This window comes from Ptychodera flava, chromosome 8 (genome assembly GCF_041260155.1).
Source record: "Ptychodera flava strain L36383 chromosome 8, AS_Pfla_20210202, whole genome shotgun sequence".
NCBI lineage: Eukaryota > Metazoa > Hemichordata > Enteropneusta > Ptychoderidae > Ptychodera > Ptychodera flava.
Window position 1 is genome coordinate 22,488,028 of NC_091935.1, and position 16,177 is coordinate 22,504,204.

Consider the following 16,177-nt stretch of genomic DNA (forward strand, 5'->3'; position numbering starts at 1 on the left):
TTCTGGGCGCTGCTCACAGTATGTCTCAAAAGCTGTCCGCATGATTTCTGTTTGCACAGTTATTAATAAAATGCATGTTTCACCATTCAATTACAGACAAGTGGTTTTAAAATTGGCCGAGTGTATACTATAAGTAACAGCAGAGCTAAACGGCCACAGCCGTGCACTGCACTGTAGTGTAGTGATGGGCACTGTTCACTGTATGCCTCAAAATCTTGCCGCGCGATTTCCGTTTGCACATTTGTTAATAAAATGCATGTTTCAACATTAAAAATTCAGATAATTGATTTTAAAATTCGTCGTGCGCCTATGGTTACAAGTCCTAACTTTGAGTTCGAGCTCGTCCAAGCATATGAGAAGCCACAAAGCACGACCTATGCGTGCGCAGTGGTAGCAGACTTTTCGCGTGGCTTGCGGTGTGATGACGTCCGAGAGCGACAATGAGACTCCCAGTGACTCTGGTGATCAAAGTCGGGTTGGTTTTGACACGCCGAAAAGTTCTTGATAAAATGGTGATGTAATGGTGTATACTCGACCATTACAATTTCTGCCCAAGCAAATTCTTTTGAGTTCAGATATCTTTCAGCTACACTTAAAGCCCCCACTCAATTATCAGATTTATCTAATATAAATATTATTTACTTGATGAAATATTCAATGGAAAACAAAAGAATGACAAACTGTTAATGGGCTATTGACACATTCGCTAATGGGAGAACCTGGGATTCAGAAGGGCGCCTTTAAGGTAAAACGCACCTAGGGAAAGACATTCGGACTCTCAAACTTTTACAATTCTATTCTGATCTACCGCTTCAGGGGCTTCATTTTAAAGCTCTTGGTGTAAGGAAACTTTTCTCCGGCTTAGTTTTTCGAAATTCGAAAATTTTTAATTTCTCCATAGAGTTAGAACAGGGATGGCGGCCATTTTGAATTTCAAATATCGGTAAAGCTTGCATTATTTGTTTCTCTAGAACCAAAATTTGCACGGTGACCCCCGATTTTTATTTTTGATTTTGAAAGAGAATGGTTGAAGGATTCCATAAGGAAAGTTTTAGCAAAAGATTAAGTCTTTCACTTTCGAGGTGCATACTACCTTAATCTACATGTAATGTTGGACAAGGTGTGGAGAAATTGTGTATTCCCGGTACTGAATTCTGAATTTGCGAAGTCGTTCGAGGTTTATTAACTGAGCTAGTTTAGCCTGCACTACTATGAGGCAATTTTACATGTAGTTTGCCCTCACAGAAGAACAGAGGCCTCAAAGTTGTTTTTATGCAGTACAAAGTACATTGACACCGTCATTCTCCGCATTTCTAAATGCGAAATGTTAACTCGGAAAGCACTCCCAGGTGCTACTTATCAACACTGCGAAAAATTTACCACTTAAGGTCGTAGAAACTAATCAATGGAGCTGTAATTAAGAAAAATGGCGGCATATTTCTACAATTTACATATTTCCCCCTTGGCGGCAGTGGTAACTTTAAACATCATCATAATTCTATACTCTCATTCAAGGTGACGCGACATATCATAAACTTACATTTTATCTTCATGTCGTCTGCTGCTACACGTAGTGAGATAATTTCAAACTCCTTACGCTAACGAACGGTATACCCGAAAGGGTTCGCCCAAGGATATAAATTGTCATATATCTTTAGACTAGTCTTTGAATTGAAAGTGACATAATGCTTTGACTCGTATAGTTTTTATTCATCTGCTGTATGCGGCAAAATTTACAAATAACGATAGCAACAGCGATAGATCGATGTTCGGAGCCTTACTATCATACTAGGACTTGTCTGAAACGTGTGTACAATTAGATGTAACATTGCACGCTTACAGCGTACCACATAAGGATTCTATGGTTGCCCGTCTGCTAATGATGATGCAACGTGACTCGGCAAAACTCGGGTAAGACGTCAGCTGCCGTCTTTTTCCCGTTGGAATCTTTGCTCTGCTTATCTTGAAACCATACACGCCCGACCTTGCAAATATCCCAGTATGCAAAATAAGAACGTATTTGATTTCAAGTTGACAATGTGTTCTAATTCAACGTTGTTAACATAAAGTGAATGCAAAATTACATCCTATTTGATTTGTTTCGTGCGTTGGATAGCTTTGTTTCGCTTTCTGTGTGAACTCACCGCCTGATCACATAGAGAAGACATCAGGTTACCACGAAACGAGTTCTTAATAACCGCGAAGGCGGAGAGTATATCCGTCGGCCTTGCTGTATTGCTTTTCAAAAGCGCGCTGTTTTTTATTTGAAAGGCCCCGCATTTGTCCGCATCGAAATTCCAATTACCGCACCGATCGCCCGCAATCTAGAGTCGAGAAGAACCTCATCATGTTAGATAGAAACAACCGAAAAATGATATGACGATAAGCTAATAGGACACGCTAAATTAATTTGAAACTTTTCCTATGTACCTCAGAGATACTGCATGAATTTACCACCTACACACAAATATCAAAATTTAATCTGCCGTATGTCTACTAACGACTTACGATTTATCTCTGCACAATTCTTTCGCCTGGCGGATAGTCAGGTCTGTGGAAACCAAGTGTGCGGGGGAAAAAGTGACTGAAAAATTAAATGACTGAATTTTATGTTAATATCATGCACCGCATCGGTTGACGTGTATTATTGCGATGAGCGTAGCTTTAGATAATGCAACTTTAATATAATAGATTTTGACAGACATATCACGTTTCAGTTAAGATGCGGCTCTGAGAAAATTGATAGTTCTACACCAAGAAAGTAGACGCCAGGTTTAGCTAAATTCTGATGAAATTACCTTATCATGAAACCACCTTATGCTGATCACCGTCCTCTTGTACCTATAGTGTATATTGTCTCCCTCTCTCTCTGTCTTTGTCTGTCTGTCTGTCTGTCCCCCTTCCCTCCCTGTTTGTCTGTCTGTCTGTCTGTCTGTCTCTCCCCCCTTCATCCTCGGATAATGGATATTTTAATTTGTTGCCGGAGGAGAATTCAGACCGATAAAGTTACAAAGAAAGTGCTTAACTATTTACCGGTTGTTGCACGTACGCTACAATTCACTAATATTCCATTGCGGCTTCCAGTACCTTTTCCGATTTCATATTCTTAGTTGATCCGTTTCCAGTAATCACCAACGTTGATCCCGTTTTTGAGGTAAAATGATGTATTTGTATTGAGGTCATGTCTCGTGATATTTTATTCGCGAAGTTGGAAGATTTTCGAGATAATTTTTATCCTCCTTGTCACAGTGGCTGTACCCATCTCCCTTCGTTGACGGAAGAAGTGTACATCAGCTTCAGTTTTAAATTCTCCGAAATCTTACTTTTGCTGGAAGATTTCATTATTTACCAGCCAAAACACAACTCCATCAGCCGTACACTCACGATCTACTGAAATCGTAGAAAATTTAGAAGCAAATATTGGGACTTAGATTTTGCGAAATTTATCTTCCATATTGACGTCATCTAGTTTTCAATTTTAATATATCTGTGGTATATCAGTTGTAATTTGCTGGAAATCCTCGGGTTCAATCGAAGACAATAGGACGGGCAGGACGCACAGTCAACAAGTTTCGTTGCTCAATACATTTGCGCTTGTTATATAGAGTGATATACGAATAGTCATGATAACTGTATCACATTTTCCGCTGTGTGTGGCCGATCGCCGGTTACGTAAAAATCGTAATTTATCACAGTACACTCTTAAAATGAATTCAACAAAGAACTCCTGAGTTGGGATTTTACAGCTTGCCTGTCATAATAAGGCAAGGAACTCTTTGCAGCTGCATGCTTAATGTTATGTTTCATAACTGTCAACTATGTGTGCTGCAGACACGAAAGTTTCCGCCCTACGCAGAACATGATGGTTAGATAGTCGCAAGATTTTAAAAGGAGATTCGTTTTCGTTTGTACAGCTGGAAATAGAGAGTATGATGAATTCAGTGGCTAGGGTTCACCAAAAAGGCAAAAATTAGAAGTTCGCATACATTTACACCACATTGCTATAGAAAGGTGGGAATATTCAACGCTTCAGTAGTCAATTGAACGCAGACGCAAGAACCTTCCAACATATGTTGTCCATATCTGTAACTAGTGGTCTCAAATCAAGTATGGTCATCAAACGATAGATTATTTTTCTCTCGTCATTTTATTACTTCTGGTCATTTTTAAGTGTTTTACCCACTCTCTTCAAAATTCTGCAGATTTATTTTTATATCTCTCTGTCTCTATAAGCTTCCTCGGCTAACCCATGGTATTTGACTGAAAACTCGTTAAAGGTATACGCTCACCTGTAATCTAAATATGCCCATATATGGTGAAAGGGGCGTTCCTTGGTATTCAAAATACCCATGTGATGGCGCTGTTTAAAAAGCGGCCATCGGCTTAAAATCTGTGATCGGTTAGATTTTCTCTTTCCATGGTAACTGTGGCAAAATTGGAACAGGTGGCAGTATACCTTTAACAAGTGAAAAGTCTTTCAAAATCTTGGTAGTATCACACGATTCTTTGATTTCATACTTTGCAAAGCTTTTCCTAAAAGCTTTGGTTCTTTGTCCCCGTGTCCTTAATTTTTTTAATCGGGAGTTTATTAAGATTGATGTCGATACATAGACGTGCACAACAACGGTTATTTGGCAAAAGGTTGAGAAAAGCTAAACTTTTGAAGCACATTCTAGTTTTCCAGCGCTACATGACGAAACCAGCTCACCGTCTCACGTTCTTGTACGTCATAGTCCAGATGAGCTGGGCTTATTTTGCCGATCAGAGTACAATCTTAATGATATCATCTTTTGATGATCTGTGCAAAAGCCATACCCTTGTCTCTTAATCACCAGAAAGCGAACACTTATATACAAGCAAGCAACGATAATGACAGTGTTCATGAACTTAAGGACAATTACGTGGCCTTGTCATGACAGCTATAAACAGCAAAAGAAAGCTTTTGCCTTTTATAATGGTCACGCGTTCGATTGTGAGTCAAGGCACTGATTATCCTTAGATCACGGATAAACGCACGCTGACACGATAAACACGAACCCGTCTCGTTGACTGCGATACATCCACTCCATGATATCGTATCAACGTAAGAGCGAATATGGTAGTGAGACGGCCAAGCATGCACATGTATTCCAGGTGTCACAGAAGGTTCACGAGACAACAGTACTAGTCCGGCAGAAAGGATTAATATTAGACGGCTGATGGACAAGATCTTGTTACATGCCGATCACAAACACTTGAAATCCGAGGTATAGATAAACCGTGTTTTTTCTTTGGAGAGCAACGATCGAATCTGCCTGGGGTTATTTTCATCAAAATCAGCGTTCACTGAAGAAGAAACCAGACTTCGTGACTGTTACAGAAAACACGGGGACACTTTGCAATCTGAACGGTTCTTTTCATTCAATGGATAAACCCAATAGCCCGAGCGTCACACATTCACCGTAAGGCGAGCTTGCGATTCAATTGGACATTTTATGCCTTCAGGGCAAGTATCATCACCACCTTTTCGCCTAGGTTGCATTACAATAAAATTACTCTCTGGTTTACCGTGCGGCTCAATTCAAAGCGAACTCAGTTATTTGATGTACGGTATCTCTAGAAGAACGCCCTGTAGTGAAAGTGATATAGGCTGTCGCGTTAGATGTGTTCAAACAAACGCATGGCCCGATGTAACCCGGGGGTTCTCTCTTCAATTCAGGCAAAAGTCTTTACACAGTTAACATACACTGAAATCTTGGCGAGTTTCACGATATCAGAAGTAGCTACAATCTCATTTTAGATCGTAGCTTACTTTCCTGATGATTCTCGTACTCAAAGATGACTCAATCTTCAGGTAAAATGTGCCCCGGGAACAGATTATCGGACCGTCAACGTTTCCAATACTTCTGTGATCTACCGCTTGTGGGATCATTTTAAAGCTCTTGGAGTAAGAAGGGATTTTCGCCATCTTAGTTTTTCCAAAACCGGATTTTTTTCCAATAGAGTTAACACAGGGATTGAAGCCATTTTGAATTTCAAATAATGGTAAATGTAAGGTAATATGATTCTCTTGCACGTTCCAAACTTTGCATCGAGGACTTGATTTTATTCTTGATTTGGCAAGAGAAAGGTTGAAAGTTTCATTGAGGAAACGCATGACCAAAACTTTATGTCTTCCACTTTCAAAGCGAATACCACCTTATAAAGTAATGCTAAACACGTCCAAAGACTGTACGCTCTCTGAACATTATGGAAGAGACTTGGAGAATGATCAGGGAGTGAAATATTCTTCAACACTTTATAATGGAACATTTTAGGGCTCTTAACTTTTCCAAATCCAACATTAGGTGAGCTATAACGACATTTAGAAATTTAAACGCAGCGAAAGAATTCCGATCGTGACAAGTCTGTCCTTATAAACTAATACAATCTAAAGTCAAAGGTCATTTTACTGATCCTTTTCAGTTGTAATCCGTGTTTGAGACAAACAACAACACAAAGGCTTAAGAGCTTCACAATATATAATATATATGCATGTATCGTCTTCTAGCTTATACATAATATCACATGTACCGAAAATAGTATATGCGATGTTCTCGGGGATTGGTTTTACCATTGATGTCGAATGTAGGGTCAAATTAGGTATAAGAAAACCTGTCGATGATTGTGGGTATATTGAAGCGAACGAATTCGGAATGACGGGACCGACTCTCTCAACTGCACTTTATGTGACGCAGTTCTCTGTAATTCAGAAATCGATTTCACGACACGTTTCGTGTAACTCTATTTTTAAGGGTCGACTCGGGCCAAGTGGTTGAGAAACCTTTACGACACCGCTGATCCTAGTCTGAACCAATTTATGTAAAAAACAATACAGTTATATGAGAGCAAATGCGTAATAACTTAACAACTGATCCAATCCGCGCCCGGAAATGAAACAAAATTACGAGAGACTCGTGGCATTTATTGGCTGATACAACATACTGCAGCCCGGGAAGTAAAGTTTGGTGCTCCTAAAGAGCTGCAATATGAAATATCTTCACTATAATTGATTTCATTTTAAGTGGAAAACTGAAACAGAAACACATTAATAATTTTTATGGTAATGTGTACGTAGCAAATGGCTTGATATATAGACTCATATTTCGCAAAAGGATGCTATTAACTGTTCCTTACATCCTGTTCCAACAGTTCAATCCGGGGTTCACCATAGAAATCTTTACATCGGCATATTTAAAATTCAAATGGGCGCCATTCTATGAGTGAACGCTGTGGGAAAATTTGAAAGTTTTCGATTATCACAAAGCAAGATGAGCGTGAAAATGTTATGTTTAATGCGAGGCGACTAAAAAAGGCTATACGCGAGCGATGCATCGTCAGATTTTCATTGTTTAGATCAAAAAGTCTATCGCCGAGACCGGTACCTTTTTTTTAATACCGATCAGAAATTATTGCAAGAGAGATATGCGGAGACTGGTATAACCAAACTTTATATCATGCAAGTCTGTCTATGAATACGATGATGATACGGATGTAAGGTGGAATTTGTGTGCCGACTAATGACACTGAGCGGATTACACTCTGATAAAGTCATCGAGAACGCGACGACTGTCAGTCAGCGGACGGCGGCTGTTTTCAGTATTGAACCGATTTTCCGCGTCCGCTCGTTCTGGTGACATTGCACTACTGGGTTTTCTGTTCCGGTAATTCAGCAACATTATCGCTGAGGCAGTTACCATTGCTGAATTAAAGCAGAAGAGACAAGGTAACATTGAAAAAACCCACCAGTTTCTTTACAATGGCATATGTCGTAGGTATAACGTCAAGAAATTTGATGAGAAAATTTGGTGCTTCCGTTTGTCGTGTTGAGTTCTATTGCATGGAATTGCACAATATCCTCTCATCTTATGCAACTTATACAGCAATATGGCAAATGTCAGCCTCCAAAGAAGTGGTGATCTAATGAAAATTGAAGCATTTTCTTTCAGTTTAGGTTGCTAGAACTTCCTCCACAAATGCCTTTCAAGCTGGCTGTCTGAAGACTCAAGTGGAATACTTTCTGACCAAGTGACAATGTATAGCATTACCGAGTCTTGGGAAAAGTAGTTCACCTATGTACAATGCGCTTGGAAAGTGAAAGAATTAAACTTTTGCTCAAAATTTCCTCAATTAAGCTGTCAACTATTTTCCTACCAATTCAAGAATAAAAATCAGAGACCGTCGTGTAAAATTTGCAAATGGAAAAACAGATTACCTAACATTTACCGATATTTGAAATTCAAAGTGGCCGTCATCCCTGGGTAAACACTATGGGGGAAAATAACAATTTCGGTTTCAAAACAGCAAGACGTTGAAAACTGTTCTTACTCCAAGAGCTTCAAAATGAGCCCCTAAAAAGCGGTAAATCTGAAAAGCATTGAAATAAACTGATGGCCCAAACGTCTGACTCCGAGGCGCCTACCACCCGGTACATCACTTCACCGGTTTTTGTTATAATTACTAACAAAAAACTGTTCAGAGAACTTGTCTGGCAGAGATTTAAATGGTAAACATAATTCTAGCCGTTTTATCCAAAATTTACGCACATTTTTTTGCCCGAAATGGTTTCTTTTATAGTATGTGGTACTTTAGAAAGACTTATGGAAATTACAATTTAAAATGGTATTATATGCTTTCCTATTTCTGCATACATGACCTGCTGGGCAGTCGTCAACCTGAAGGTATTGATACATACGGTAAATTACAAAATGTTTTGCAATTTTCTTGCGGAAATTAAAATGATATAATTTTCTGTAGAAGCGCATGTAGTATAAATAAGAAAGAGGCATGGGATAGAACTAGGAATTTTTCTCAAGAGGCGGACAAATTTGATTTCCGTGGAACCCTAAACTTTTCGCCGTCGGGTTCATTCGCAAGTCTGTAATTTTGTTTTGTCTATCGGAGTTTAGTATATGGCAGGCCACAGGATGAACACAGTTAAAATCAACATTTTTATGTCTTACCTAATACTAGAATATTTGTACAAAGAACTCCGTAAAAAGTACTCTGTCATACATGGAAATATTACTGTTGTCAACCACATTACACGATTTGCCTTTAACATTCCATTCTGTGCATTGTTTTATTAACTTGCGATGTCGCTATGATGCACAGAAACGGGGAAACGCACAATTCTACGTTTTATTCTGCATATGCGCACGTAATGGACACGGTAGTCAAACTCCGGCATTTCAAAATATCTTAAAGTTTGTCCATTGTTTCATGATTCTGTAGTTTGGCTGGCCCTCTAATAGAAGAAACCTTGGAATGTAAAGTGTTCAACACGGCGTCTCCGGTAACGTCAGGAAAATGTACCGTGCGATTAAGCTAACAGGTTTCTCCAGGGAGCCCATTTTCTAATTGCCCAATGGTAAGATGTTAAAGTCTTCGAGGAATACATCAAATGGCAATTATGTGCCAATTTTAAAGGACATCCCTTAAATCTCTTAAACAGTCAAAACACATCAATTTCATACTTATCGGAAATCCAAATTGTTGTGTCATCTGACATGATTTGATTTACAGTGCTAAAGAGTATTTTTTTTTTGGCACAGTGCCATCGTGCCAAGATCCGCCAGCATCGCTAAAGATGAGCGTAATTGATCTCTCCGAACAAGTGTGGCGAGAATTGGATGTCTCCCTGGATTATCTTAAAGAGCTCTCATTTGACGCATTAATGGGTAACGACTACATCAATAATTAAGTGACAAGCGCAGCCGAGGGAGCTCAAATCGCGGGTACATATCGTTTTGATGAATAAGGAGAGACAGGTGAATGCATACAGACAGCGCATCTCATATCAATTTGTCAGTATACTTCATTTTCAAAATCAGAAAAATTACAAGACTTTTTTACCAATTTGTTTCCCATTTACAAATGCCCTCTTTTGTCTCGCTATCACAATTAGGATTTGATTCAGGTCGATAACAAAATAATTTATTTAGTGGAAGAATTTCTTTTCAAAGTTTAGCTAAGATTATCGTCCAAAGCTATTAACTTCTGAAAAAGAAGCCAATTTATTGCCAATGTTCGTGTCCATTGGAAACAAGTAGGATGCGATAAAATATCTTGAAATTATCACATTGTGTGTTTTTACTGGCGGCTGTCGCTAATCTGCCACACGAATTCATGCAGTGTTTTTTCGCAGCAGCTGTGTGATTAATACCAGGTTGCTGAGGTTATCCCGCCTCAGCACGCACTACACTTACTCTCGCAACCCTACGGGGAGAACAGTCAAATTGACATGGCGTTAAAACTTTCATTTACCTCTGACATATGGAGTACGGCATCTTCATTCTACTTCGACGGCAATAATCGTAATCATGGCGCAAGCAAAACGCCGTGCGACATTAATAAGGTGTCACTTCGCGCTTTTGAAGAGTTTGAACGTCATTGCAGCATGCAAATATCTTGACAAGGCAAATACCGCTGAGATGAAATAGATCGATATTTGCTTTCGAATTTTAAGTCCCCTTGCATATAGAATAACTGGATTGAAAGCACAGGTTAAATAACGTTCACGGAAATAACACTCATTCATGAAAAATTCTGTTTTGAAGGGAAAACTGTCGTTAAGTCTTTTAATACGTTTAACGTATTCACTCACTTCTACCTTCAGGTCTTAGAGCTATTTCTTAGTGACTAGAGGTACGTATTATTCGGGCAATTTCACACTCCGTAGAAGAAAATTGTCTCCAGGCGATTCTCAAAGAGATAAAATATTCATACGCCGACTGACGAACTACTTTGCGGAATAAAATTGAATAATGACACTGTTGAAAAGTCGCGAATAGAAACCAGCGTGTTGATGATGAACTTCCAAAGAGACCACAGTCGCTGGCAACCATTTAATAATTGCAACGTGATCACGCACGAGTAGACCTGGACGCTCATTAGCAACACCGTCGTAACTGCAGGTATACTCTGACCGATTTCATCAAATTGCTATAGCTTGACAGAACAATGGCAAATGTCAGCTTCATGGAAGACTGCGAAAATCTGACTTGCCAACCGATCAGTTTCGGTTCTTCGTCACGGACAATATCTAAAATTGTCAGAATTCTTGCGGCCACCTTTTAAAAAAATCGGCCTTCGTTTGATTATTTACACGCTCGCGGTGTCAACAGCCGGCGAAATTTGATACGAGTGACAAAACATGTGCTACATGTCGTATGCATACGGAAACGCGCGAAACTGTTGAAAGGCACCGGTCCGATAGCAGCGCTTTCATACTACTGCGCATCGCACTTGAGTTCTTAGGTGAGAAGGTTCTTCTTATTGTTAGGCTTAGATTCTGGAAACTTTCCGTCACAAGTTCGGATATAAAATCTAATCTAACATGGATATCAACAACCATGGCTTGCTATTTGTCAGTGAAGTTCAAATAAATGCAAGAGAAAGTTGTTTAGCCTGTTTATGCGCAATATATCCTTCTGAACACCAGGGGAATACATGACAAGGCATTTCGATTTCACGAACTGTCGGGACAAAAGATGCAGCCTTCTGGCGAGCACCTTTCTAGCTTCCAAATTTGTCACAGAACTTTTCGATACGACTTGTCATAATAACGTTAATAGATAGTAAGAATTTAGTGACCATGCCCTACGAAATAGCAGAAATTATTGACCTTTCAACTCACTGCCAACCCTTCTGTGACCTTTTTCTAATGCACATGATACCGCAAAGTTTAAACTGCTGTACGCCAATATGTCAGCAAAACGTGTTACACATTAATTTTAGTCCATTTGTTATTGCGAACTGTCGTTGCGTGTAGTTGTGCTTCTTTTAATAGTGGAGCAAACGCATACGTGAGCATAATTTTTTGATGTAGGTTCTTGTGGATTTTGTAGGTCACGCACACAGTTTGCCAATATTTGAGAGAGAGAGAGAGAGAGAGAGAGAGAGAGAGAGAGAGAGAGAGAGAGAGAGCATGACATACATTCATACATACACACATACACATTGTACATACATACATACATACATACATACATACATACATACATACATACATACATACATACATACATACATACATACATACATACAAATAGACGCAAACACGCAGACACAGAGTAGCATTCTGTTGCATTTGTGTGATCATGAATGCCTTGATAACATAATAAATTAATATGTACGGCGTAGACACATACCTTCAAGTGAATACAGAATAATACAAAATGAATATTAGAAATCTAGACAGGCACGTAACGGTACAATGTATCCACCAAAATTTACTTGCATCATATCTCGTCATCGATAATTTATGTTATGAACATATGCGTAGAAGGAAGTTGATCAATGTGGCCGTCAGATTTTGTTATGACAAATGTACATCCGGATGATAACAGACCTACATACGTGGCAACCTGTCAAAGGTGGGACTGTAATATAGATATTTGGACTCTTCGTCGCTGAAGAAATCACATTCACGCAATAATGAAATACACGTTTAAAAGTGGGTTTACGCGATCTTACCTTCTAGGACGTTAAACAAGAGAAGGCAATTATAGCGAACACAAACTGTGACCATTTAGCAAACAAAAACACACCGGAATATAGGCGTCCTGTTTCTCCTGAAGTAAGCTTTAACATCAGCCTTACAACGCTGCAAACAAATTGAGTAAATCAAATGGCCTGTTTATTGCGACAGCTCTGTACGTGCAAACCGTCGAGGCTTTCTCGGCGTGAAAACGTGTTTCGCCGGGAGACTATTTACTTTTCGCTAATTGTCTCTGTCAGTTCCGTCGTCTGATCCCCCAGAGCTGTCATCAGCTTCAACATATTGTGAGACACAATGCCGCAATCAGGACGGACGCACTTGTGAGATAGCATTCATTTAATCTCCCCCGCATAAATACTTCCCCTCACGTACACGTAGTCTGTGGTCACAAATGAATTTAGAGGGTCCCCACTTGATCTGATTAGTGCTATGAGTGTGTGCGACGGTTTATCAAGCTGTTTATTGTACACGCTTCTTCCCTAACAAAGCATATATTCAGGCATTCAAAACACCAATGCGATAAACCTGTTGACATTACCACCGTCGCTTTCTCTTGAACAAATTAATCCCACTCAGCTTCATTTTTCAAATTTTCTTTTGGAGGGTCGAAAACATGGAATGCGGTTTTAGGTACACAAACGATTCGATAATAATTTGTGAGAAGGTAAACCAAAGGAGATGTAAATCTGACGATTATTATACCATAATGCACTTAAACGTTCTGAAGGATATTCAGAGTCGCTATTGCACTTATGAAAAAAGGGTGATTTAATCCTGCCCGCTTCTGGTTCCCAGCATATGATGGTAAGCTGTCATGAGCTCACCTGAAATAATACAACTCTCCGTGTTTACCTAGTTGCCGGGCAACCGTTGCCACGCACACGTGGCAACGACCGCCATGTCGCCGACTGATTGGTGGAATAACCAACCCAGCTATATACCTGAACGCTGGCCGTCTCTATATAGCAATGTAGTAAAGGCGAGTGGAGGAGAAAGTCGATGGATTCATGGTTGCAGACATGCAGTATAGTAAATGCACGGCGATTCCCTCATATTGCTCGCAGAGAACACTGACAGCAATTTCCCTGAAATTATGAGAGCGCAAAACTGAGTTGATGGCTCAGGTAAGCCGTTATTGATATTTCAGATTGTATTTCAAATGTTGTCACCGATAGATGGACATAGGCAGCCACATGGTCATAGCTAGGCATGATCTGCGATCTGCTGATATCAAACGACGGTGGAGAGTGCATAATTTCCATTTCCTGCATGACCCGATTGGCTAGTTTCAAGTTTGGACAGGTTTCACTATATATATATATATATATATATATATATATATATATATATATATATATATATATATATATATATATACGAAAATGGTTTGCTTGTCAATGCAGGCAAAGTATAGTGCTCAATGCATTTCTGCAGGGCGGTAATACTGAGAATCTAGGAACTTGTAGTTGTCACTCTACAGGCTGTTTCATGCGCTAAGCAATCCTGATGATTGCTTAGCGCATGAAACAGCCTGTAGAGTGACAACTACAAGTTCCTAGATTCTCAGTATATATATATATATATATATATATATATATATATATATATATATATATATATATATATATATATATATATATATATATAATATATATATATATATATAATATTATATATATATATATATATATATATATATATATATATATATATATATATATATATATATATATATATATATATATATATATATATATATATGAATAGCTGACGTTATATGATCAGCCTATCTAACATTATATAAGTTTGGTTTTGTTCATGTGCTTTGATAGCTTTTATTTAAAATTTCGTTTACATGTTACGTGTCGTTTTTCAAGTTGCATACTTTTAACATCATTCATTGGCTTCATGTGTTATATCATTATCTTTTCATCTATACTTTTCAACTACATTCAATTCGTCAATGGACGCGATGTTACAGACATCATATTATTCAAATTGTAGGCATTTCTGGGATTCCCGTTAGGCAGCTGAGCTCATAGCTCGCTGAAAACTGATTCCTTTATTGACCTATCAAATTTTATGTGAAACATTTTAGTTCAGTTTGGTTTTGCAAATATCTGGCTCTTCTGATAAATAGCCATTTCGGATCTACCATAAGACACAAAAAGTCAAATTCTGAACTTTATAAATTGGACTCTTATGCATGTTTATGTATTCCCGCTGCTTCCCAAGGAAATATGATGCATTTTCGTTTGGCACCAATTTGTGCTATGATGACATTGATAGAGTCGTCGATAACACAAAGAATTTTCCAGTCAAACGATTGTAACGTTCATAACGTTTGTTGATACCTGTACTTGAGTATCTGAGGTGGAACTTTTGCCGAGATTTGATAGTTAGCGAAAAAGAAGAGCGCTGTGTACCCTATGTTAGTGTCATGCAAATAGATTATTTAGTTTATAATCCTTTGCAGATGCGTCACCTGGCCAATATTCGATGTTTAGTTATAGTATTTCTTCGATAACAGCTCTAACAAATTCTTGTGAAATGTGCCGACTAGGTAGCCATTTTAGCGGCTGTAAAGATTCATACGAATCAGAGTTCACAAATGTACCGGTTAATATTTCACCACAAACTAAGAATAGCGCTGATCTCAATGCATGGTTTTCAACGTCGAATCATTAGATCAAGTCGGTGAAAATTTTAATACATTCTCTGCGGCGCACAAATCCCTGTCAAAGAAAAGGCGCCAAGTCAAGATCCACGCTAAAATGGTAGCCTAATTTGTATTGATGGGTCTACCGAGTTACCGGTGTCAAGGACCTTAAATTTTCATATTCGCTTTATCAGTCAAGCAGTCGAGCGGAATAGTTTTCCAGACCGCGGCTTTTAGTCGGTTTGATGATGCCATAGAAAATGGGCAATTTTCCCCTTGCCATAGGCACGTACCGTTTATTTTTCTGTAGTAACGAGAAAGAGCTGCAAAAGATGCACAGGCTATAGTTGTGTGTCGGTCACACGGCCCGATGACTCGAAATCAATATAAATGAATAAAGTCAATAGAGTTTGACTAGTGTTCTGTTCGCGTATATAACTGGTAATTGAAACACGGGGATTTCTTATTGAAGACACGTCGTCGCAATGAGTTATTGTCTGTTGACTGTATAAGCGTCTTTCGAGACATCGCCCAACTATTCGGTCTATTGTGATGCTACATTTGTGCATGCAACATCATGGCACTGCGCTGTTTTAGCTGGAAATTGAAAATCATTGCGCATGATGATAGTCTTGCGATAAAAGGGTTAAAAGTACACACTTTGTCAATTTATGTCATATACATTATTGTAATGTTAGCACGATCCCCGCGGACGAATCAAGTAGTTCGCCTTGAAATAGTCCCCGAACGGTGTTACTCCCTCTTTTGCAGCGCTTGAGTTGTATTAAATTTCCATGGAAAGAGTGTATTTTGCCAGTGGCGACATTATCAAGTAAAGGGCATTGAATAACTTCGAGCACTATGGAAGTAATGTGCCTGACTACAGTACAATTGCAACCTCTTACGTTACAGGGGGAGTCGTTTGGTATTTCAGTATTCCTATTAATTGTTTCTGCCGGATTGACTTAAGTATTTGAGCACATTTATCTGATTTTCAT

General features: G+C 38.9%; 1 protein-coding gene across 2 annotated transcripts in view; it reads left to right on the plus strand.

Annotated features, from left to right (window-relative positions):
- LOC139138791 (galanin receptor 2b-like) overlaps window positions 1-16,177 on the plus strand; it is a 76,438-nt gene that overhangs the window by 40,028 nt on the left and 20,233 nt on the right. The window contains exon 1 of one of the 2 annotated variants that reach the window (XM_070707323.1): window positions 13,506-13,644. The exons of the other annotated variant lie outside the window; for it this stretch is intronic. The gene's annotated coding sequence lies outside the window, so the exon portion shown is untranslated. Of the gene's footprint in view, window positions 1-13,505; window positions 13,645-16,177 lie in introns of those variants that run through there. 2 annotated transcript variants of the gene reach the window in all.